This window comes from Lampetra fluviatilis, unplaced genomic scaffold, assembly GCF_964198595.1.
Source record: "Lampetra fluviatilis unplaced genomic scaffold, kcLamFluv1.1 SCAFFOLD_217, whole genome shotgun sequence".
NCBI classification, from domain to species: Eukaryota; Metazoa; Chordata; class Hyperoartia; order Petromyzontiformes; family Petromyzontidae; genus Lampetra; species Lampetra fluviatilis.
Window position 1 is genome coordinate 70,009 of NW_027621821.1, and position 26,564 is coordinate 96,572.

General features: G+C 45.6%; 1 protein-coding gene across 2 annotated transcripts in view; it reads right to left on the minus strand.

Annotated features, from left to right (window-relative positions):
- Positions 1–13,453: 13,453 nt before the first annotated feature.
- The window catches only part of LOC144955736 (DDB1- and CUL4-associated factor 6-like), a 38,066-nt gene continuing 24,955 nt past the window's right edge, over positions 13,454–26,564 (minus strand). For both annotated transcript variants that reach the window (XM_078885879.1, XM_078885881.1), the window contains exon 6: positions 13,454–13,556. The gene's annotated coding sequence lies outside the window, so the exon portion shown is untranslated. The remainder of the gene's footprint in view (positions 13,557–26,564) is intronic.

Sequence of the window (26,564 nt, forward strand, 5' to 3'; positions counted from 1 at the left end):
GTATAGTGTAGTGTATAGTGTAGTGTATAGTGTAGTGTATAGTGTATAGTGCAGTGTATAGTGTAGTGTATAGTGTAGTGTATAGTGTAGTGTATAGTGTAGTGTGTAGTGTATAGTGTAGTGTATAGTGCAGTGTATAGTGTATAGTGTAGTGTATAGTGCAGTGTATAGTGTAGTGTATAGTGTAGTGTATAGTGTAGTGTATAGTGTAGTGTGTAGTGTATAGTGTAGTGTATAGTGCAGTGTACAGTGTAGTGTATAGTGTAGTGTATAGTGTAGTGTATAGTGTATAGTGTATAGTGTAGTGTATAGTGTAGTGTATAGTGTAGTGTATAGTGTAGTGTATAGTGTAGTGTATAGTGCAGTGTATAGTGTAGTGTATAGTGTAGTGTATAGTGTAGTGTATAGTGTAGTGTATAGTGTAGTGTATAGTGTAGTGTATAGTGTAGTGTATAGTGTAGTGTATAGTGTAGTGTATAGTGTAGTGTATAGTGTAGTGTATAGTGTAGTGTATAGTGTAGTGTATAGTGTAGTGTATAGTGTAGTGTATAGTGTAGTGTATAGTGTAGTGTATAGTGTAGTGTATAGTGCAGTGTATAGTGTAGTGTATAGTGTAGTGTATAGTGTAGTGTATAGTGTAGTGTATAGTGTAGTGTGTAGTGTAGCGTATAGTGTAGTGTATAGTGTAGTGTATAGTGTAGTGTATAGTGTAGTGTATAGTGCAGTGTATAGTGTAGTGTATAGTGTAGTGTGCAGTGTAGTGTATAGTGTAGTGTATAGTGTAGTGTATAGTGTAGTGTATAGTGTATAGTGTAGTGTATAGTGTAGTGTATAGTGTAGTGTGTAGTGTATAGTGTAGTGTATAGTGTATAGTGTAGTGTATAGTGTAGTGTATAGTGTATAGTGTAGTGTATAGTGCAGTGTATAGTGTAGTGTATAGTGTAGTGTATAGTGTATAGTGTAGTGTATAGTGCAGTGTATAGTGTAGTGTATAGTGTATAGTGTAGTGTATAGTGTAGTGTGTAGTGTATAGTGTAGTGTATAGTGTAGTGTATAGTGTAGTGTAGTGTGTAGTGTAGTGTATAGTGTAGTGTGTAGTGTAGTGTATAGTGCAGTGTATAGTGTAGTGTGTAGTGTAGTGTGTAGTGTAGTGTGTAGTGTAGTGTATAGTGTAGTGTGTAGTGTAGTGTATAGTGTAGTGTATAGTGTAGTGTATAGTGTATAGTGTAGTGTATAGTGTAGTGTATAGTGTAGTGTGTAGTGTATAGTGTAGTGTATAGTGTAGTGTATAGTGTAGTGTGTAGTGTATAGTGTAGTGTATAGTGTAGTGTATAGTGTAGTGTATAGTGTAGTGTGTAGTGTAGTGTATAGTGTAGTGTATAGTGTAGTGTATAGTGTAGTGTATAGTGTAGTGTGCAGTGTAGTGTACAGTGTAGTGTATAGTGTAGTGTATAGTGTAGTGTATAGTGTAGTGTATAGTGTAGTGTGTAGTGTATAGTGTAGTGTATAGTGTAGTGTATAGTGTAGTGTACAGTGTAGTGTATAGTGTAGTGTGTAGTGTAGTGTGTAGTGTAGTGTATAGTGTAGTGTATAGTGTAGTGTACAGTGTAGTGTATAGTGTATTGTATAGTGTAGTGTATAGTGTAGTGTAATGTATAGTGTAGTGTATAGAGTAGTGTGTAGTGCAGTGTATAGTGTAGTGTATAGTGTAGTGTATAGTGTAGTGTAATGTATAGTGTAGTGTATAGTGTAGTGTATAGTGTAGTGTAATGTATAGTGTAGTGTATAGAGTAGTGTGTAGTGCAGTGTATAGTGTAGTGTATAGTGTAGTGTATAGTGTAGTGTATAGTGTAGTGTATAGTGTAGTGTGTAGTGTAGTGTGCAGTGTAGTGTATAGTGTAGTGTATAGTGTAGTGTATAGTGTAGTGTGTAGTGTAGTGTATAGTGTAGTGTATAGTGTAGTGTATAGTGTAGTGTATAGTGTAGTGTATAGTGTAGTGTATAGTGTAGTGTATAGTAGTGTATAGTGTAGTGTATAGTGTAGTGTATAGTGTAGTGTATAGTGCAGTGTATAGTGTAGTGTATAGTGTATAGTATAGTGTATAATGTAGTGTATAGTGTAGTGTATAGTGTAGTGTATAGTGTAGTGTAAAGTGTAGTGTATATTGTAGTGTATAGTGTAGTGTATAGTGTAGTGTATAGTGTAGTGTATAGTGTAGTGTGTAGTGTAGTGTATAGTGTAGTGTATAGTGTAGTGTATAGTGTAGTGTATAGTGTAGTGTGCAGTGTAGTGTACAGTGTAGTGTATAGTGTAGTGTATAGTGTAGTGTATAGTGTAGTGTATAGTGTAGTGTGTAGTGTATAGTGTAGTGTATAGTGTAGTGTATAGTGTAGTGTACAGTGTAGTGTATAGTGTAGTGTGTAGTGTAGTGTGTAGTGTAGTGTATAGTGTAGTGTATAGTGTAGTGTACAGTGTAGTGTATAGTGTAGTGTATAGTGTAGTGTATAGTGTAGTGTAATGTATAGTGTAGTGTATAGAGTAGTGTGTAGTGCAGTGTATAGTGTAGTGTATAGTGTAGTGTATAGTGTAGTGTAATGTATAGTGTAGTGTATAGTGTAGTGTATAGTGTAGTGTAATGTATAGTGTAGTGTATAGAGTAGTGTGTAGTGCAGTGTATAGTGTAGTGTATAGTGTAGTGTATAGTGTAGTGTATAGTGTAGTGTATAGTGTAGTGTGTAGTGTAGTGTGCAGTGTAGTGTATAGTGTAGTGTATAGTGTAGTGTATAGTGTAGTGTGTAGTGTAGTGTATAGTGTAGTGTATAGTGTAGTGTATAGTGTAGTGTATAGTGTAGTGTATAGTGTAGTGTATAGTGTAGTGTATAGTAGTGTATAGTGTAGTGTATAGTGTAGTGTATAGTGTAGTGTATAGTGCAGTGTATAGTGTAGTGTATAGTGTATAGTATAGTGTATAATGTAGTGTATAGTGTAGTGTATAGTGTAGTGTATAGTGTAGTGTAAAGTGTAGTGTATATTGTAGTGTATAGTGTAGTGTATAGTGTAGTGTATAGTGTAGTGTAGTGTATAGTGTAGTGTATAGTGTAGTGTATAGTGTAGTGTATAGTGTAGTGCATAGTGTAGTGCATAGTGTAGTGCATAGTGTAGTGCATAGTATAGTGTATAGTGTAGTGTATAGTGTAGTGTATAGTGTAGTGTATAGTGTAGTGTATAGTGTAGTGTATAGTGTAGTGCATAGTGTAGTGTATAGTGTAGTGTATAGTGTAGTGTATAGTGTAGTGTATAGTGTAGTGTATAGTGTAGTGTATAGTGTAGTGTATAGTGTAGTGTATAGTGTAGTGTACAGTGTAGTGTAAAGTGTAGTGTATAGTGTATAGTGTAGTGTATAGTGTAGTGTATAGTGTATAGTGTAGTGTATAGTGTAGTGTATAGTGTAGTGTATAGTGTATAGTGTAGTGTATAGTGTAGTGTATAGTGTAGTGTAGTGTATAGTGTAGTGTGCAGTGTAGTGTACAGTGTAGTGTATAGTGTAGTGTATAGTGTAGTGTATAGTGTAGTGTATAGTGTAGTGTATAGTGTATAGTGTAGTGTACAGTGTAGTGTATAGTGTAGTGTAGAGTGTATAGTGTAGTGTATAGTGTAGTGTATAGTGTATAGTGTAGTGTATAGTGTAGTGTATAGTGTATAGTGTAGTGTATAGTGTAGTGTATAGTGTAGTGTATAGTGTATAGTGTATAGTGTAGTGTATAGTATAGTGTATAGTGTAGTGTATAGTGTAGTGTATAGTGTATAGTGTAGTGTATAGTGTAGTGTATAGTGTAGTGTACAGTGTAGTGTATAGTGTAGTGTATAGTGTATAGTGTAGTGTATAGTGTAGTGTACAGTGTAGTGTACAGTGTAGTGTATAGTGTAGTGTACAGTGTAGTGTACAGTGTAGTGTACAGTGTAGTGTATAGTGTAGTGTATAGTGTAGTGTATAGTGTAGTGTACAGTGTAGTGTATAGTGTAGTGTATAGTGTAGTGTATAGTGTAGTGTATAGTGTAGTGTATAATGTAGTGTATAGTGTAGTGTACAGTGTAGTGTATAGTGTAGTGTATAGTGTAGTGTACAGTGTAGTGTACAGTGTAGTGTATAGTGTAGTGTATAGTGTAGTGTGCAGTGTAGTGTATAGTGTAGTGTGTAGTGTAGTGTATAGTGTAGTGTATAGTGTAGTGTATAGTGTAGTGTATAGTGTAGTGTATAGTGTAGTGTATAGTGTAGTGTACAGTGTAGTGTACAGTGTAGTGTGTAGTGTGTAGTGTAGTGTATAGTGTAGTGTATAGTGTAGTGTATAGTGTAGTGTATAATGTAGTGTATAGTGTAGTGTATAGTGTAGTGTATAGTGTAGTGTATAGTGTAGTGTATAATGTAGTGTATAGTGTAGTGTATAGTGTAGTGTATAATGTAGTGTATAGTGTAGTGTATAGTGTAGTGTATAGTGTAGTGTATAGTGTAGTGTATAGTGTAGTGTATAGTGTAGTGTATAGTGTAGTGTATAGTGTAGTGTATAATGTAGTGTATAGTGTAGTGTACAGTGTAGTGTATAGTGTAGTGTATAGTGTAGTGTACAGTGTAGTGTACAGTGTAGTGTATAGTGTAGTGTATAGTGTAGTGTGCAGTGTAGTGTATAGTGTAGTGTGTAGTGTAGTGTATAGTGTAGTGTATAGTGTAGTGTATAGTGTAGTGTATAGTGTAGTGTATAGTGTAGTGTACAGTGTAGTGTACAGTGTAGTGTGTAGTGTGTAGTGTAGTGTATAGTGTAGTGTATAGTGTAGTGTACAGTGTAGTGTATAGTGTAGTGTGTAGTGTGTAGTGTAGTGTATAGTGAAGTGTATAGTGTAGTGTATAGTGTAGTGTATAGTGTAGTGTATAGTGTAGTGTGCAGTGTAGTGTGCAGTGTAGTGTATAGTGTAGTGTATAGTGAAGTGTATAGTGTAGTGTATAGTGTAGTGTATAGTGTAGTGTATAGTGTAGTGTGCAGTGTAGTGTATAGTGTAGTGTATAGTGTAGTGTACAGTGTAGTGTATAGTGTAGTGTATAGTGTAGTGTATAGTGTAGTGTGCAGTGTAGTGTATAGTGTAGTGTATAGTGTAGTGTACAGTGTAGTGTATAGTGTAGTGTATAGTGTAGTGTGCAGTGTAGTGTGCAGTGTAGTGTATAGTGTAGTGTACAGTGTAGTGTACAGTGTAGTGTATAGTGTAGTGTATAGTGTAGTGTATAGTGTATAGTGTAGTGTATAGTGTAGTGTATAGTGTAGTGTATAGTGTAGTGTATAGTGCAGTGTATAGTGTAGTGTATAGTGTAGTGTATAGTGCAGTGTGTAGTATAGTGTATAGTGTAGTGTATAGTGTAGTGTATAGTATAGTGTATAGTGTAGTGTATAGTGTAGTGTATAGTGTAGTGTGTAGTGTAGTGTATAGTGTAGTGTATAGTGTAGTGTATAGTGTAGTGTATAGTGTAGTGTATAGTGTAGTGTATAGTGTAGTGTATAGTGTAGTGTATAGTAGTGTATAGTAGTGTATAGTGTAGTGTATAGTAGTGTATAGTGTAGTATATAGTGTATTGTATAATGTAGTGTATAGTGTAGTGTATAGTGTAGTGTATAGTGTAGTGTATAGTGTAGTGTATAGTGTAGTGTATAATGCAGTGTATAGTGTAGTGTATAATGCAGTGTATAGTGTAGTGTATAGTGTAGTGTATAGTGTAGTGTATAGTAGTGTATAGTGTAGTGTATAGTGTAGTGTATAATGCAGTGTATAGTGTAGTGTATAGTGTAGTGTATAGTGTAGTGTATAGTGTAGTGTATAGTGTAGTGTGTAGTGTAGTGTATAGTGTAGTGTATAGTGTAGTGTATAGTGTAGTGTATAGTGTAGTGTATAGTGTATAGTGTAGTGTATAGTGTAGTGTATAGTGTATAGTGTAGTGTATAGTGTAGTGTATAGTGTATAGTGTAGTGTATAGTATAGTATATAGTGTATAGTGTAGTGTATAGTGTAGTGTATAGTGTATAGTGTAGTGTATAGTGTAGTAGTGTATAGTGTAGTGTATAGTGTAGTGTATAGTGTAGTGTATAGTGTAGTAGTGTATAGTGTAGTGTATAGTGTAGTGTATAGTGTAGTGTATAGTGTAGTGTGTAGTGTATAGTGTAGTGTAGTGTATAGTGTAGTGTATAGTGTAGTGTGTAGTGTATAGTGTAGTGTATAGTGTAGTGTATAGTGTAGTGTATAGTGTATAGTGTAGTGTATAGTGTAGTGTAGTGTATAGTGTAGTGTGTAGTGTATAGTGTAGTGTATAGTGTAGTGTATAGTGTAGTGTATAGTGTAGTGTATAGTGTAGTGTATAGTGTAGTGTAGTGTATAGTGTAGTGTATAGTGTAGTGTATAGTGTAGTGTATAGTGTAGTGTATAGTGTAGTGCAGTGTATAGTGTAGTGTATAGTGTAGTGTATCGTGTAGTTATTAGTGTAGTGTATAGTGTAGTGTATAGTGTAGTGTAGTGTATAGTGTAGTGTATAGTGTAGTGTATCGTGTAGTGTATAGTGTAGTGTATAGTGTAGTGTATAGTGTAGTGTATAGTGTAGTGTGTAGTGTAGTGTATAGTGTAGTGCATAGTGTAGTGTATAGTGTAGTAGTGTATAGTGTAGTGTATAGTGTAGTGTATAGTGTAGTGTATAATGTAGTGTAGTGTATAGTGTAGTGTATCGTGTAGTGTATAGTGTAGTGTATAGTGTAGTGTATAGTGTAGTAGTGTATAGTGTAGTGTATAGTGTAGTGTATAGTGTAGTGTATAGTGTAGTGTAGTAGTGTAGTGTATAGTGTAGTGTATAGTGTATAGTGTAGTGTATAGTGTAGTGTAGTGTATAGTGTAGTGTATAGTGTAGTGTATAGTGTAGTGTATAGTGTAGTGTAGTGTATAGTATAGTGTATAGTGTAGTGTATAGTGTAGTGTATAGTGTATAGTGTAGTGTATAGTGTAGTGTATAGTGTAGTGTATAGTGTATAGTGTAGTGTATAGTGTAGTGTATAGTGTAGTGTATAGTGTAGTGTATAGTGTATAGTGTAGTGTATAGTGTAGTGTATAGTGTAGTGTATAGTGTAGTGTGTAGTGTAGTGTGTAGTGTAGTGTATAGTGTAGTGTATAGTGTAGTGTATAATGTATAGTGTATAGTGTAGTGTATAGTGTAGTGTATAGTGTAGTGTATAGTGCAGTGTATAGTGTAGTGTATAGTGTAGTGTATAGTGCAGTGTATAGTGTAGTGTATAGTGTAGTGTATAGTGTAGTGTATAGTGTAGTGTGTAGTGTAGTGTATAGTGTAGTGTATAGTGTAGTGTATAGTGTAGTGTGTAGTGTAGTGTATAGTGTAGTGTGTAGTGTAGTGTGTAGTGTAGTGTGTAGTGTAGTGTATAGTGTAGTGTATAGTGTAGTGTGTAGTGTAGTGTGTAGTGTAGTGTGTAGTGTAGTGTATAGTGTAGTGTGTAGTGTAGTGTGTAGTGTAGTGTATAGTGTAGTGTATAGTGCAGTGTATAGTGTAGTGTATAGTGTAGTGTATAGTGTAGTGTATAGTGTAGTGTATAGTGTAGTGTATAGTGTAGTGTATAGTGTAGTGTATAGTGTAGTGTATAGTGTAGTGTATAGTGTAGTGTATAGTGTAGTGTATAGTGCAGTGTATAGTGTAGTGTATAGTGTAGTGTATAGTGTAGTGTATAGTGTAGTGTATAGTGTAGTGTGTAGTGTAGTGTGTAGTGCAGTGTATAGTGTAGTGTATAGTGTAGTGTATAGTGTAGTGTATAGTGTAGTGTATAGTGTAGTGTATAGTGTAGTGTATAGTGTAGTGTATAGTGCAGTGTATAGTGTAGTGTGTAGTGCAGTGTATAGTGTATAGTGTAGTGTATAGTGTAGTGTATAGTGTAGTGTATAGTGTAGTGTATAGTGTAGTGTATAGTGTAGTGTATAGTGCAGTGTATAGTGTAGTGTGTAGTGCAGTGTATAGTGTATAGTGTAGTGTATAGTGTAGTGTATAGTGTAGTGTATAGTGTAGTGTATAGTGTAGTGTATAGTGTAGTGTGTAGTGTAGTGTATAGTGTAGAGTATAGTGTAGTGTATAGTGCAGTGTATAGTGTAGTGTATAGTGTAGTGTATAGTGTAGTGTATAGTGTAGTGTATAGTGCAGTGTATAGTGTAGTGTATAGTGTAGTGTATAGTAGTGTATAGTGTAGTGTATAGTGTAGTGTATAGTGTAGTGTATAGTGTAGTGTATAGTGTAGTGTATAGTGCAGTGTATAGTGTAGTGTATAGTAGTGTATAGTGTAGTGTATAGTGTAGTGTGTAGTGTAGTGTATAGTGTAGTGTATAGTGTAGTGTATAGTAGTGTATAGTGTAGTGTATAGTGTAGTGTATAGTGCAGTGTATAGTGTAGTGTATAGTGTAGTGTATAGTGTAGTGTATAGTGTAGTGTATAGTGTAGTGTGTAGTGTAGTGTATAGTGTAGTGTATAGTGTAGTGTATAGTGTAGTGTATAGTGTAGTGTATAGTGTAGTGTATAGTGTAGTGTATAGTGTAGTGTATAGTGTAGTGTATAGTGTAGTGTATAGTGTAGTGTATAGTGTAGTGTATAGTGTAGTGTATAGTGTAGTGTATAGTGTAGTGTATAGTGTAGTGTAGTGTAGTGTATAGTGTAGTGTATAGTGTAGTGTATAGTGTAGTGTATAGTGTAGTGTATAGTGTAGTGTATAGTTAGTGTATAGTGTAGTGTATAGTGTAGTGTATAGTGTAGTGTATAGTGTAGTGTATAGTGTAGTGTATAGTGTAGTGTATAGTGTAGTGTATAGTGTAGTGTATAGTGTAGTGTATAGTGCAGTGTATAGTGTAGTGTATAGTGTAGTGTATAGTGTAGTGTATAGTGTAGTGTATAGTGTAGTGTATAGTGTAGTGTGTAGTGTAGTGTATAGTGTAGTGTATAGTGTAGTGTAGTGTATAGTGTAGTGTATAGTGTAGTGTATAGTGTAGTGTATAGTGTAGTGTGTAGTGTAGTGTATAGTGTAGTGTATAGTGTAGTGTATAGTGTATAGTGTAGTGTATAGTGTAGTGTATAGTGTAGTGTATAGTGTAGTGTATAGTGTAGTGTAGTGTATAGTGTAGTGTATAGTGTAGTGTATAGTGTAGTGTATAGTGTAGTGTGTAGTGTAGTGTATAGTGTATAGTGTAGTGTATAGTGTAGTGTATAGTGTAGTGTATAGTGTAGTGTATAGTGTAGTGTATAGTGTAGTGTATAGTGTATAGTGTAGTGTATAGTATAGTGTAGTGTATAGTGTAGTGTATAGTGTAGTGTATAGTGTAGTGTATAGTGTAGTGTATAGTGTAGTGTATAGTGTAGTGTAGTGTATAGTGTAGTGTGTAGTGTAGTGTATAGTGTATAGTGTAGTGTATAGTGTAGTGTATAGTGTAGTGTATAGTGTAGTGTATAGTGTAGTGTATAGTGTAGTGTATAGTGTAGTGTATAGTGTAGTGTATAGTGTAGTGTATAGTGTAGTGTAGTGTATAGTGTAGTGTATAGTGTAGTGTATAGTGTAGTGTATAGTGTAGTGTATAGTGTAGTGTATAGTGTAGTGTATAGTGTAGTGTATAGTGTAGTGTATAGTAGTGTAGTGTAGTGTATAGTGTAGTGTATAGTGTAGTGTATAGTGTAGTGTGTAGTGTAGTGTATAGTGTAGTGTATAGTGTAGTGTATAGTGTAGTGTAGTGTATAGTGTAGTGTATAGTGTAGTGTATAGTGTAGTGTATAGTGTAGTGTATAGTGTAGTGTATAGTGTAGTGTATAGTGTAGTGTGTAGTGTAGTGTATAGTGTAGTGTATAGTGCAGTGTATAGTGTAGTGTAGTGTATAGTGTAGTGTATAGTGTAGTGTATAGTGTAGTGTGTAGTGTAGTGTATAGTGTAGTGTATAGTGTAGTGTATAGTGTAGTGTGTAGTGTAGTGTATAGTGTAGTGTAGTGTATAGTGTAGTGTATAGTGTAGTGTATAGTGTAGTGTGTAGTGTAGTGTGTAGTGTAGTGTATAGTGTAGTGTATAGTGCAGTGTATAGTGTAGTGTAGTGTATAGTGTAGTGTATAGTGCAGTGTATAGTGTAGTGTATAGTGTAGTGTGTAGTGTAGTGTATAGTGTAGTGTATAGTGCAGTGTATAGTGTAGTGTAGTGTATAGTGTAGTGTATAGTGTAGTGTATAGTGTAGTGTATAGTGTAGTGTATAGTGCAGTGTATAGTGTAGTGTATAGTGTAGTGTATAGTGTAGTGTATAGTGCAGTGTATAGTGTAGTGTATAGTGCAGTGTATAGTGTAGTGTATAGTGTAGTGTATAGTGTAGTGTATAGTGTAGTGTATAGTGTAGTGTGTAGTGTAGTGTATAGTGTAGTGTATAGTGTAGTGTATAGTGTAGTGTGTAGTGTAGTGTATAGTGTAGTGTATAGTGCAGTGTATAGTGTAGTGTATAGTAGTGTGTAGTGTAGTGTATAGTGTAGTGTATAGTGTAGTGTATAGTGTAGTGTATAGTGTAGTGTGTAGTGTAGTGTATAGTGTAGTGTATAGTGTAGTGTATAGTGTAGTGTGTAGTGTAGTGTATAGTGTAGTGTATAGTGTAGTGTATAGTGTAGTGTATAGTGTAGTGTGTAGTGTAGTGTATAGTGTAGTGTATAGTGTAGTGTATAGTGTAGTGTGTAGTGTAGTGTATAGTGTAGTGTATAGTGCAGTGTATAGTGTAGTGTATAGTAGTGTGTAGTGTAGTGTATAGTGTAGTGTATAGTGTAGTGTATAGTGTAGTGTATAGTGTAGTGTGTAGTGTAGTGTATAGTGTAGTGTATAGTGTAGTGTATAGTGTAGTGTGTAGTGTAGTGTATAGTGTAGTGTATAGTGTAGTGTATAGTGTAGTGTGTAGTGTAGTGTATAGTGTAGTGTATAGTGCAGTGTATAGTGTAGTGTATAGTAGTGTGTAGTGTAGTGTATAGTGTAGTGTATAGTGTAGTGTATAGTAGTGTGTAGTGTAGTGTATAGTGTAGTGTATAGTGTAGTGTATAGTGTAGTGTGTAGTGTAGTGTGTAGTGTAGTGTATAGTGTAGTGTATAGTGTAGTGTGTAGTGTAGTGTGTAGTGTAGTGTGTAGTGTAGTGTATAGTGTAGTGTATAGTGTAGTGTATAGTGTAGTGTATAGTGTAGTGTGTAGTGTAGTGTATAGTGTAGTGTGTAGTGTAGTGTGTAGTGTAGTGTATAGTGTAGTGTATAGTGTAGTGTATAGTGTAGTGTATAGTGTAGTGTAGTGTATAGTGTAGTGTATAGTGTAGTGTATAGTGTAGTGTAGTGTATAGTGTAGTGTAGTGTATAGTGTAGTGTATAGTGTAGTGTATAGTGTAGTGTATAGTGTAGTGTGTAGTGTAGTGTATAGTGTAGTGTATAGTAGTGTATAGTGTATTGTATAATGTAGTGTATAGTGTAATGTATAGTGTAGTGTATAGTGTGTAGTGTAATGTATAGTGTAGTGTATAGTGTAGTGTATAGTATGTAGTGTATAGTGTAGTGTATAGTGTAGTGTGTAGTGTAGTGTATAGTGTAGTATATAGTGTAGTGTATAGTGTAGTGTATAGTGTAGTGTGTAGTGTAGTGTATAGTGTAGTGTATAGTGTAGTGTATAGTGTAGTGTGTAGTGTAGTGTGTAGTGTAGTGTGTAGTGTAGTGTATAGTGTAGTGTATAGTGTAGTGTATAGTGTAGTGTATAGTGCAGTAGTGTATAGTGTAGTGTATAGTGTAGTAGTGTATAGTGTAGTGTATAGTGTAGTGTATAGTGTAGTGTATAGTGTATAGTGTAGTGTATAGTGTAGTGTAGTGTGTAGTGTAGTGTGTAGTGTAGTGTGTAGTGTAGTGTATAGTGTAGTGTATAGTGTAGTGTATAGTGTAGTGTGTAGTGTAGTCGTGTAGTGTAGTGTGTAGTGTAGTGTATAGTGTAGTGTATAGTGTAGTGTATAGTGTAGTGTGTAGTGTAGTGTGTAGTGTAGTGTATAGTGTAGTGTATAGTGTAGTGTATAGTGTAGTGTGTAGTGTAGTGTGTAGTGTAGTGTATAGTGCAGTGTATAGTGTAGTGTACAGTGTAGTGTATAGTGTAGTGTATAGTGTAGTGTAGTGTGCAGTGTAGTGTACAGTGTAGTGTATAGTGTAGTGTATAGTGTAGTGTAGTGTGCAGTGTAGTGTGTAGTGTAGTGTATAGTGTAGTGTATAGTGTAGTGTACAGTGTAGTGTATAGTGTAGTGTATAGTGTAGTGTAGTGTGCAGTGTAGTGTGTAGTGTAGTGTATAGTGTAGTGTATAGTGTAGTGTAGTGTGCAGTGTATAGTGTAGTGTATAGTGTAGTGTAGTGTGCAGTGTAGTGTACAGTGTAGTGTATAGTGTAGTGTATAGTGTAGTGTAGTGTGCAGTGTAGTGTGTAGTGTAGTGTATAGTGTAGTGTACAGTGTAGTGTATAGTGTAGTGTATAGTGTAGTGTACAGTGTAGTGTATAGTGTAGTGTATAGTGCAGTGTATAGTGTAGTGTACAGTGTAGTGTATAGTGTAGTGTATAGTGTAGTGTAGTGTGCAGTGTATAGTGTAGTGTGTAGTGTAGTGTATAGTGTAGTGTATAGTGTAGTGTATAGTGTAGTGTGTAGTGTAGTGTACAGTGTAGTGTACAGTGTAGTGTACAGTGTAGTGTATAGTGTAGTGTATAGTGTAGTGTACAGTGTAGTGTACAGTGTAGTGTACAGTGTAGTGTATAGTGTAGTGTAGTGTGTAGTGTGTAGTGTATAGTGTAGTGTAGTGTATAGTGTAGTGTATAGTGTAGTGTGCAGTGTAGTGTGTAGTGTAGTGTATAGTGTAGTGTATAGTGTAGTGTATAGTGTAGTGTACAGTGTAGTGTACAGTGTAGTGTACAGTGTAGTGTATAGTGTAGTGTACAGTGTAGTGTACAGTGTAGTGTACAGTGTAGTGTACAGTGTAGTGTATAGTGTAGTGTATAGTATAGTGTATAGTGTAGTGTATAGTGTAGTGTACAGTGTAGTGTACAGTGTAGTGTACAGTGTAGTGTACAGTGTAGTGTACAGTGTAGTGTACAGTGTAGTGTATAGTGTAGTGTATAGTGTAGTGTACAGTGTAGTGTACAGTGTAGTGTACAGTGTAGTGTACAGTGTAGTGTATAGTGTAGTGTATAGTGTAGTGTATAGTGTAGTGTATAGTGTAGTGCACAGTGTAGTGTATAGTGTAGTGTACAGTGTAGTGTACAGTGTAGTGTACAGTGTAGTGTACAGTGTAGTGTACAGTGTAGTGTACAGTGTAGTGTATAGTGTAGTGTATAGTGTAGTGCACAGTGTAGTGTATAGTGTAGTAGTGTACAGTGTAGTGTACAGTGTAGTGTACAGTGTAGTGTACAGTGTAGTGTACAGTGTAGTGTACAGTGTAGTGTAAAGGATTCAAATCCATTGATTCACAGCAACTGCAAAACACAGAAAAAGATGATGATGAAACAAGAGGGTTAAAGTTAGCAGTGCTAAGTACACACACAGACACACACACACACAGACACACACACACAGACACACACACACAGACACACACACACAGACACACACACACAGACACACACACACAGACACATACCAACATACACACACACACAGACACATACACACACATACAGGCACACACACACATACAGGCACACACACGCATACACACACACAGACACACACAGACACACACAGACACACACACAGACAGACACATACACACACACACAGACACACACACACAGACACATACCAACATACACACACACACAGACACATACACACACACACAGACACACACACAGACACACACAACAACAACAACAACCGCCATTCGCCACTAAGTGGCGGTGACGTCACCACGACGCTTGTGCCAGGCCACGTGCACCTTGAGGCTACCACGTGAAGTGTCGAACGCCCGCTGGCAGGAGGTCACGGGGCAGACCCAGCAGGTGCCACGGGTCGACTGCTGTGCCAGGCTAGGTGCATGAGGAGGAGGTCACGGGGCAGACCCAGCAGGTGCCACGGGTCGACTGACCGAGATGACCGAGATGACTGGCTGATGCACCACCTGTGCCCCCTACTGTGCCAACTTGCTGTGCTTTAGCCACCCGGCGCTCCGCTCGTTGTTGTGAGCGTCGCTCCTCCGCCCTCCGTTGTTGTTGGAGGGCGACTGCCTCCAACTGCCCAGTAGCGTCCTTCACGAGCCTCCTCCACTGAGGCCGATCTTGACACCGCTGGTACCAGTCATCGGCAAGTCCACTCAGCTCCACGTCCTCCTGTACCACATCACTCCATCTCTTCTCTAGCCCGTGCCTCCTGTACCACATCGCTCCATCTCTTCTCTAGCCCGTGCCTCCTGTACCACATCACTCCATCTCTTCTCTAGCCCGTGCCTCCTGTACCACATCACTCCATCTCTTCTCCAGCCCGTGCCTCCTGTACCACATCGCTCCATCTCTTCTCTAGCCCGTGCCTCCTGTACCACATCACTCCATCTCTTCTCTAGCCCGTGCCTCCTGTACCACATCGCTCCATCTCTTCTCTAGCCCGTGCCTCCTGTACCACATCGCTCCATCTCTCCTCTAGCCCGTGCCTCCTGTACCACATCGCTCCATCTCTCCTCTAGCCCGTGCCTCCTGTACCACATCACTCCATCTCTTCTCTAGCCCGTGCCTCCTGTACCACATCACTCCATCTCTTCTCTAGCCCGTGCCTCCTGTACCACATCACTCCATCTCTCCTCTAGCCCGTGCCTCCTGTACCACATCGCTCCATCTCTTCTCTAGCCCGTGCCTCCTGTACCACATCGCTCCATCTCTTCTCTAGCCCGTGCCTCCTGTACCACATCGCTCCATCTCTCCTCTAGCCCGTGCCTCCTGTACCACATCGCTCCATCTCTTCTCTAGCCCGTGCCTCCTGTACCACATCGCTCCATCTCCTCTCTAGCCCGTGCCTCCTGTACCACATCGCTCCATCTCTTCTCTAGCCCGTGCCTCCTGTACCACATCGCTCCATCTCCTCTCTAGCCCGTGCCTCCTGTACCACATCACTCCATCTCTTCTCTAGCCCGTGCCTCCTGTACCACATCGCTCCATCTCTTCTCTAGCCCGTGCCTCCTGTACCACATCGCTCCATCTCTTCTCTAGCCCGTGCCTCCTGTACCAGATCGCTCCATCTCTTCTCTAGCCCGTGCCTCCTGTACCACATCGCTCCATCTCTTCTCTAGCCCGTGCCTCCTGTACCACATCGCTCCATCTCTTCTCTAGCCAGTGCCTCCTGTACCACATCGCTCCATCTCTTCTCTAGCCCGTGCCTCCTGTACCACATCGCTCCATCTCTTCTCTAGCCCGTGCCTCCTGTACCACATCGCTCCATCTCTTCTCTAGCCCGTGCCTCCTGTACCACATCGCTCCATCTCTTCTCTAGCCAGTGCCTCCTGTACCACATCGCTCCATCTCTTCTCTAGCCCGTGCCTCCTGTACCACATCACTCCATCTCTTCTCTAGCCCGTGCCTCCTGTACCACATCGCTCCATCTCTTCTCTAGCCAGTGCCTCCTGTACCACATCGCTCCATCTCTTCTCTAGCCCGTGCCTCCTGTACCACATCGCTCCATCTCTTCTCTAGCCCGTGCCTCCTGTACCACATCGCTCCATCTCTTCTCCAGCCCGTGCCTCCTGTACCACATCACTCCATCTCTTCTCTAGCCCGTGCCTCCTGTACCACATCGCTCCATCTCTTCTCTAGCCCGTGCCTCCTGTACCACATCGCTCCATCTCTTCTCCAGCCCGTGCCGCGCCCGTGAGAGTGGGGGCCTGTCGCTTTTTCTCAACCATCCTGAACGCCTCCTCTGTCAGCCAGGGTCTCTGGGGAGGTCTGGACCGCGTATCCAAAGCAGCCATTGCAGCTGCATGAGCCACAGTCCTAAACCATCTCGCCCATTGACCCTCGACATCAGGAGGAGTGGGGGACGATGCCAACCCCGGCCGCAAGCGACGATGAAATTCTCGCTTGCAACTTCCATCGGCTAGCTGAGACCAGGCCACCTTAGGTTGGAATGGGGGTCGCCTGGGTGTACACCCACCACCGGAGTGGAAGAATGGCAGGCGCATCTTACAGATGACTAGTCGATGGTCAGAGGGCAGATCAGCTCCACGGTAGGTCCTGGTGTCAAGGACATGGGCTCGCATCCGCTGGTCCGTCACTATGTAGTCCAGCAGATGTTCTTGCTTGGACCCGGCGTGCATCCATGATGTTGTGTGGATGCGCCGATGCCGGAACAGCGTGTTGGTAATTACAAGCCCATGGGCTGCACAACAATCTAGCAGCCTCCTGCCGTTGTTATTGAGCTGATCTGGCCCATGCCTTCCAATCACTCCAGACCAGGTGCCAGCATCATGACCAACTCGGGCAATTGAAGTCACCCAACAAGATGACTCTGTCCCGAGTGGCCACTTTAGCCAGCACCTGTGACAGGAGGTCATAGAAGGCATCTGACTCATCGGCTTTGCCTGCATCCCTCCACTGATGTTCGTCTTCGGTGGGGGCATCAGTAACCACGACCACCATTCCTCGCCTCCGGTTGATGGGAAGGCGAGCCCAGAGTAGCCTGGGGCTTACAGCTTCCCACACCTCACCGCCACGCTCCCACGCCCCCCTCATTCTTTTGTTCAGAAGAAGAGCCACTCCCTGTTGTTTCGCAGTCTCCTGCCCCGAGTAGAGGACTGTCCACCCCTCAAGGTGGCTGGAGCCAGAGCCGGTCCCATCGGACCTCCTGAATGCCGCAGAGATCCAGGCGGTACCGGTCCAGCTCCCGACAGAGGAGTGGCAGCCTCTCCTCGGCAGTGAGCGTTCGAACATTCCACGTGGCCACACGAAGTGGCTTTTCGTTGTTTCTGGAGGAGCCCCGAGGGTGAAGATTCAATCTCCTGGCTCCGCCAAATGGGGTTTGGCCAGGAGACGTCGTAGAAGTCTGACCCCCCGGGGCCTCCGGCAAAAGCTTACCACCACACTCACCACCACACTCACCACACTCACCACACTCACCACTACACTCACCACTACACTCACCACCACACTCACCACCACACTCACCACTACACTCACCACCACACTCACCACACTCACCACACTCACCACTACACTCACCACTACACTCACCACCACACTCACCACCACACTCACCACCACACTCACCACCACACTCACCACACTCACCACACTCACCACTACACTCACCACTACACTCACCACCACACTCACCACCACACTCACCACTACACTCACCACCACACTCACCACACTCACCACTACACTCACCACTACACTCACCACACTCACCACACTCACCACCACACTCACCACCACACTCACCACACTCACCACACTCACCACCACTCATCACCACACTCACCACTACACTCACCACACTCACCACCACACTCACCACCACACTCACCACACTCACCACCACTCATCACCACTCATCACCACACTCACCACACTCACCACTACACTCACCACTACACTCACCACCACACTCACCACACTCACCACACTCACCACTACACTCACCACCACACTCACCACTACACTCACCACCACACTCACCACTACACTCACCACTACACTCACCACCACACTCACCACCACACTCACCACTACACTCACCACCACACTCACCACCACACTCACCACCACACTCACCACACTCACCACACTCACCACTACACTCACCACACTCACCACCACACTCACCACACTCACCACCACACTCACCACACTCACCACACTCACCACCACACTCACCACACTCACCACCACACTCACACACTCACCACCACCACTCACCACACTCACCACACTCACCACTACACTCACCACACTCACCACACTCACCACCACACTCATCACACTCACCACACTCACCACACTCACCACCACACTCACCACACTCACCACACTCACCACCACACTCACCACCACACTCACCACCACACTCACCAAACTCACTCACCACACTAACCACCACACTCACCATCACACTCACCACCACACTCACCACCACACTCACCACACTCACCACCACACTCACCACACTCACCACACTCACCACCACACTCACCACCACACTCACCACACTCACCACCACACTCACCACACTCACCACACTCACCACCACACTCACCACCACACTCACCACCACACTCACCACCACACTCACCACTACACTCACCACCACACTCACCACCACACTCACCACCACACTCACCACACTCACCACACTCACCACCACACTCACCACTACACTCACCACCACACTCACCACCACACTCACCACACTCACCACACTCACCACCACACTCACCACCACACTCACCACCACACTCACCACACTCACCACTACACTCACCACCACACTCACCACTACACTCACCACCACACTCACCACCACACTCACCACCACACTCACCACACTCACCACACTCACCACCACACTCACCACCACACTCACCACACTCACCACACTCACCACCACTCATCACCACACTCACCACTACACTCACCACACTCACCACCACACTCACCACCACACTCACCACACTCACCACCACACTCATCACCACTCATCACCACACTCACCACTACACTCACCACTACACTCACCACCACACTCACCACCACACTCACCACCACACTCACCACTACACTCACCACACTCACCACCACACTCACCACACTCACCACCACACTCACCACCACACTCACCACACTCACCACACTCACCACCACTCATCACCACACTCACCACTACACTCACCACACTCACCACCACACTCACCACCACACTCACCACACTCACCACCACTCACCACCACTCATCACCACTCATCACCACACTCACCACACTCACCACTACACTCACCACTACACTCACCACCACACTCACCACACTCACCACACTCACCACTACACTCACCACCACACTCACCACTACACTCACCACCACACTCACCACCACACTCACCACTACACTCACCACCACACTCACCACCACACTCACCACCACACTCACCACTACACTCACCACCACACTCACCACCACACTCACCACCACACTCACCACACTCACCACTACACTCACCACACTCACCACCACACTCACCACACTCACCACCACACTCACCACACTCACCACACTCACCACCACACTCACCACACTCACCACCACACTCAACACACTCACCACCACACTCACCACTACACTCACCACACTCACCACACTCACCACCACACTCATCACACTCACCACACTCACCACACTCACCACCACACTCACCACACTCACCACACTCACCACCACACTCACCACCACACTCACCAAACTCACTCACCACACTCACCACCACACTCACCCACTCACCACACTCACCACCACACTCACCACCACACTCACCACCACACTCACCACCACACTCACCACACTCACCACCACACTCACCACACTCACCACACTCACCACCACACTCACCACCACACTCACCACCACACTCACCACCACACTCACCACCACACTCACCACACTCACCACCACACTCACCACACTCACCACCACACTCACCACCACACTCACCACCACACTCACCACCACACTCACCACCACACTCACCACCACACTCACCACCACACTCACCACCACACTCACCACACTCACCACACTCACCACCACACTCACCACCACACTCACCACCACAGTCACCACCACACTCACCACCACACTCACCACCACACTCACCACCACACTCACCACCACACTCACCACACTCACCACACTCACCACACTCACCACCACACTCACCACCACACTCACCACCACACTCACCACGCTCACCACCACACTCACCACCACACTCACCACCACACTCACCACCACACTCACCACCACGCTCACCACCACGCTCACCACCACACTCACCACCACACTCACCACACTCACCACACTCACCACACTCACCACCACACTCACCACCACACTCACCACACTCACCACACTCACCACCACACTCACCACCACACTCACCACCACACTCACCACCACGCTCACCACTACGCTCACCACCACACTCACCACCACACTCACCACCACACTCACCACCACACTCACCACACTCACCACCACACTCACCACACTCACCACCACACTCACTACCACACTCACCACCACCACACTCACCACCACACTCACCACACTCACCACCACACTCACCACCACACTCACCACCACCACACTCACCACACTCACCACACTCACCACCACCACACTCACCACCACCACACTCACCACCACACTCACCACACTCACCACACTCATCACACTCACCACACTCACCACCACACTCACCACACTCACCACACTCACCACCACCACACTCACCACCACACTCACCACCACACTCACCACACTCACCACCACACTCACCACACTCACCACCACACTCACCACCACACTCACCACACTCACCACCACACTCACCACACTCACCACCACACTCACCACCACACTCACCACTTCACTCACCACACTCACCACACTCACCACACTCACCACACTCACCACACTCATCACCACACTCACCACACTCACCACACTCACCACACTCACCACCACACTCACCACACTCACCACACTCACCACCACACTCACCACCACACTCACCACCACACTCACCACCACACTCACCACCACGCTCACCACTACGCTCACCACCACACTCACCACCACACTCACCACCACACTCACCACACTCACCACACTCACCACTACGCTCACCACCACACTCACCACCACACTCACGACCACACTCACCACACTCACCACACTCACCACACTCACCACCACACTCACCACCACACTCACCACCACACTCACCACCACACTCACCACACTCACCACACTCACCACACTCACCACACTCACCACCACACTCACCACCACACTCACCACCACACTCACCACCACACTCACCACCACACTCACCACCACACTCACAACTACACTCACCACCACACTCACCACCACACTCACCACCACACTCACCACCACACTCACCACCACACTCACCACCACACTCACCACCACACTCACCACCACACTCACCACCACACTCACCACCACACTCACCACCACACTCACCACCACACTCACCACCACACTCACAACTACACTCACCACCACACTCACCACCACACTCACCACCACACTCACCACCACGCTCACCACTACGCTCACCACCACACTCACCACCACACTCACCACACTCACCACACTCACCACCACACTCACCACACTCACCACACTCACCACCACACTCACCACACTCACCACACTCACCACCACACTCACCACACTCACCACACTCACCACCACCACACTCACCACCACACTCACCACCACACTCACCACACTCACCACCACACTCACCACCACACTCACCACCACACTCACCACCACGCTCACCACCACACTCACCACCACACTCACCACCACACTCACCACCACACTCACCACCACACTCACCACTACGCTCACCACCACACTCACCACCACACTCACCACCACACTCACCACACTCACCACACTCACCACACTCACCACTACGCTCACCACCACACTCACCACCACACTCACGACCACACTCACCACACTCACCACACTCACCACGCTCACCACTACGCTCACCACCACACTCACCACCACACTCACCACCACACTCACAACTACACTCACCACCACACTCACCACCACACTCACCACCACACTCACCACCACGCTCACCACTACGCTCACCACCACACTCACCACCACACTCACCACCACACTCACCACACTCACCACACTCACCACCACACTCACCACACTCACCACACTCACCACCACACTCACCACACTCACCACACTCACCACCACACTCACCACACTCACCACACTCACCACCACCACACTCACCACCACACTCACCACCACACTCACCACACTCACCACCACACTCACCACCACACTCACCACCACACTCACCACACTCACCACCACACTCACCACCACACTCACCACACTCACCACCACACTCACCACCACACTCACCACCACACTCACCACCATACTCACCACCACACTCACCACACTCACCACCACACTCACCACTACGCTCACCACCACACTCACCACCACACTCACCACCACACTCACCACACTCACCACACTCACCACACTCACCACTACACTCACCACCACACTCACCACCACACGCACCACACTCACCACACTCACCACACTCACCACACTCACCACGCTCACCACTACGCTCACCACCACACTCACCACCACACTCACCACCACACTCACCACCACACTCACAACTACACTCACCACTACACTCACCACCACACTCACCACCACACTCACCACCACACTCACCACCACACTCACCACCACGCTCACCACCACGCTCACCACCACACTCACCACCACACTCACCACCACACTCACCACACTCACCACACTCACCACCACACTCACCACACTCACCACCACACTCACCACCACACTCACCACCACCACACTCACCACCACCACACTCACCACCACACTCACCACACTCACCACCACACTCACCACCACACTCACCACCACACTCACCACTACACTCACCTACACACTCACCACTACACTCACCACTACACTCACCACCACACTCACCCACTCACCACCACACTCACCACTACACTCACCACCACACTCACCACACTCACCACCACACTCACCACACTCACCACCACACTCACCACCACACTCACCACACTCACCACACTCACCACCACACTCACCACCACACTCACCACCACACTCACCACTACACTCACCACTACACTCACCACACTCACCACCACACTCACCACACTCACCACCACACTCACCACCACACTCACCACACTCACCACACTCACCACCACACTCACCACCACACTCAACACCACACTCACCACCACACTCACCACACTCACCACCACACTCACCACACTCACCACCACACTCACCACACTCACCACCACACTCACCACACTCACCACCACACTCACCACACTCACCACACTCACCACCACACTCACCACTTCACTCACCACACTCACCACCACACTCACCACCACACTCATCACTACACTCACCACACTCACCACACTCACCACACTCATCACCACACTCACCACACTCACCACCACACTCACCACTTCACTCACCACACTCACCACACTCACCACACTCACCACACTCATCACCACACTCACCACACTCACCACACTCACCACCACACTCACCACACTCACCACCACACTCACCACTTCACTCACCACACTCACCACACTCACCACACTCATCACTACACTCACCAGACTCACCACACTCACCACACTCACCACCACACTCACCACACTCACCACCACACTCACCACTTCACTCACCACACTCACCACACTCACCACACTCACCACACTCACCACACTCATCACTACACTCACCACACTCACCACACTCATCACTACACTCACCACACTCACCACACTCACCACCACACTCACCACACTCACCACACTCACCACACTCACCACACTCATCACTACACTCACCACACTCACCACACTCACCACACTCATCACCACACTCACCACACTCACCACACTCACCACACTCATCACCACACTCACCACACTCACCACACTCACCACCACACTCACCACTACACTCACCACTACACTCACCACACTCACCACTACACTCACCACGCTCACCACACTCACCACCACACTCACCACTTCACTCACCACACTCACCACACTCACCACACTCACCACCACACTCACCACACTCACCACACTCACCACCACACTCACCACACTCACCACACTCACCACACTCACCACCACACTCACCACACTCACCACACTCACCACACTCACCACCACACTCACCACACTCACCACACTCACCACACTCACCACACTCACCACACTCACCACCACACTCACCACACTCACCACACTCACCACACTCACCACGCTCACCACACTCACCACCACACTCACCACCACACTCACCACACTCACCACCACACTCACCACTTCACTCACCCTCACCACACTCACCACACTCATCACTACACTCACCACACTCACCACACTCATCACTACACTCACCACACTCACCACACTCACCACACTCACCACCACACTCACCACACTCACCACACTCATCACTACACTCACCACACTCACCACACTCACCACACTCATCACCACACTCACCACACTCACCACACTCATCACCACACTCACCACACTCACCACACTCACCACACTCACCACACTCACCACCACACTCACCACTACACTCACCACTACACTCACCACTACACTCACCACACTCACCACTACACTCACCACGCTCACCACACTCACCACCACACTCACCACCTCACTCACCACACTCACCACACTCACCACACTCACCACCACACTCACCACACTCACCACACTCACCACCACACTCACCACACTCACCACACTCACCACACTCACCACACTCACCACCACACTCACCACACTCACCACACTCACCACACTCATCACCACACTCACCACACTCACCACACTCACCACACTCACCACCACACTCACCACACTCACCACACTCACCACCACACTCACCACACTCACCACACTCACCACCACACTCACCACACTCACCACACTCACCACACTCATCACCACACTCACCACACTCACCACACTCACCACCACACTCACCACACTCACCACACTCACCACCACACTCACCACACTCACCACACTCATCACCACACTCATCACCACACTCACCACACTCACCACACTCACCACACTCACCACCACACTCACCACTACACTCACCACACTCACCACACTCACCACTACACTCACCACACTCACCACACTCACCACACTCACCACCACACTCACCACACTCACCACACTCACCACCACACTCACCACTACACTCACCACACTCACCACACTCATCACCACACTCACCACACTCACCACACTCACCACACTCACCACCACACTCACCACTACACTCACCACACTCACCACACTCACCACCACACTCACCACACTCACCACACTCACCACCACACTCACCACACTCACCACACTCACCACACTCATCACCACACTCACCACACTCACCACACTCACCACACTCATCACCACACTCACCACACTCACCACACTCACCACCACACTCACCACACTCACCACACTCACCACACTCATCACCACACTCACCACACTCACCACACTCACCACCACACTCACCACACTCACCACACTCACCACCACACTCACCACACTCACCACACTCACCACACTCATCACCACACTCACCACACTCACCACACTCACCACACTCATCACCACACTCACCACACTCACCACACTCACCACACTCACCACCACACTCACCACACTCACCACACTCACCACCACACTCACCACACTCACCACACTCATCACCACACTCACCACACTCACCACACTCACCACACTCACCACCACACTCACCACTACACTCACCACACTCACCACACTCACCACTACACTCACCACACTCACCACACTCACCACTACACTCACCACACTCACCACACTCACCACCACACTCACCACACTCACCACACTCACCACCACACTCACCACACTCACCACACTCACCACACTCATCACCACACTCACCACACTCACCACACTCACCACACTCACCACCACACTCACCACACTCACCACACCACCACACTCATCACCACACTCACCACACTCACCACACTCACCACCACACTCACCACACTCACCACACTCACCACCACACTCACCACACTCACCACCACACTCACCACACTCATCACCACACTCACCACACTCACCACACTCACCACTACACTCACCACACTCACCACACTCACCACACTCATCACCACACTCACCACACTCACCACACTCACCACCACACTCACCACACTCACCACACTCATCACCACACTCACCACACTCACCACACTCACCACCACACTCACCACACTCACCACACTCACCACCACACTCACCACACCACCACACTCATCACCACACTCACCACACTCACCACACTCACCACCACACTCACCACACTCACCACACTCACCACACTCATCACCACACTCACCACACTCACCACACTCACCACACTCACCACCACACTCACCACACTCACCACACTCACCACCACACTCACCACACTCACCACACTCACCACACTCATCACCACACTCACCACACTCACCACACTCACCACACTCACCACCA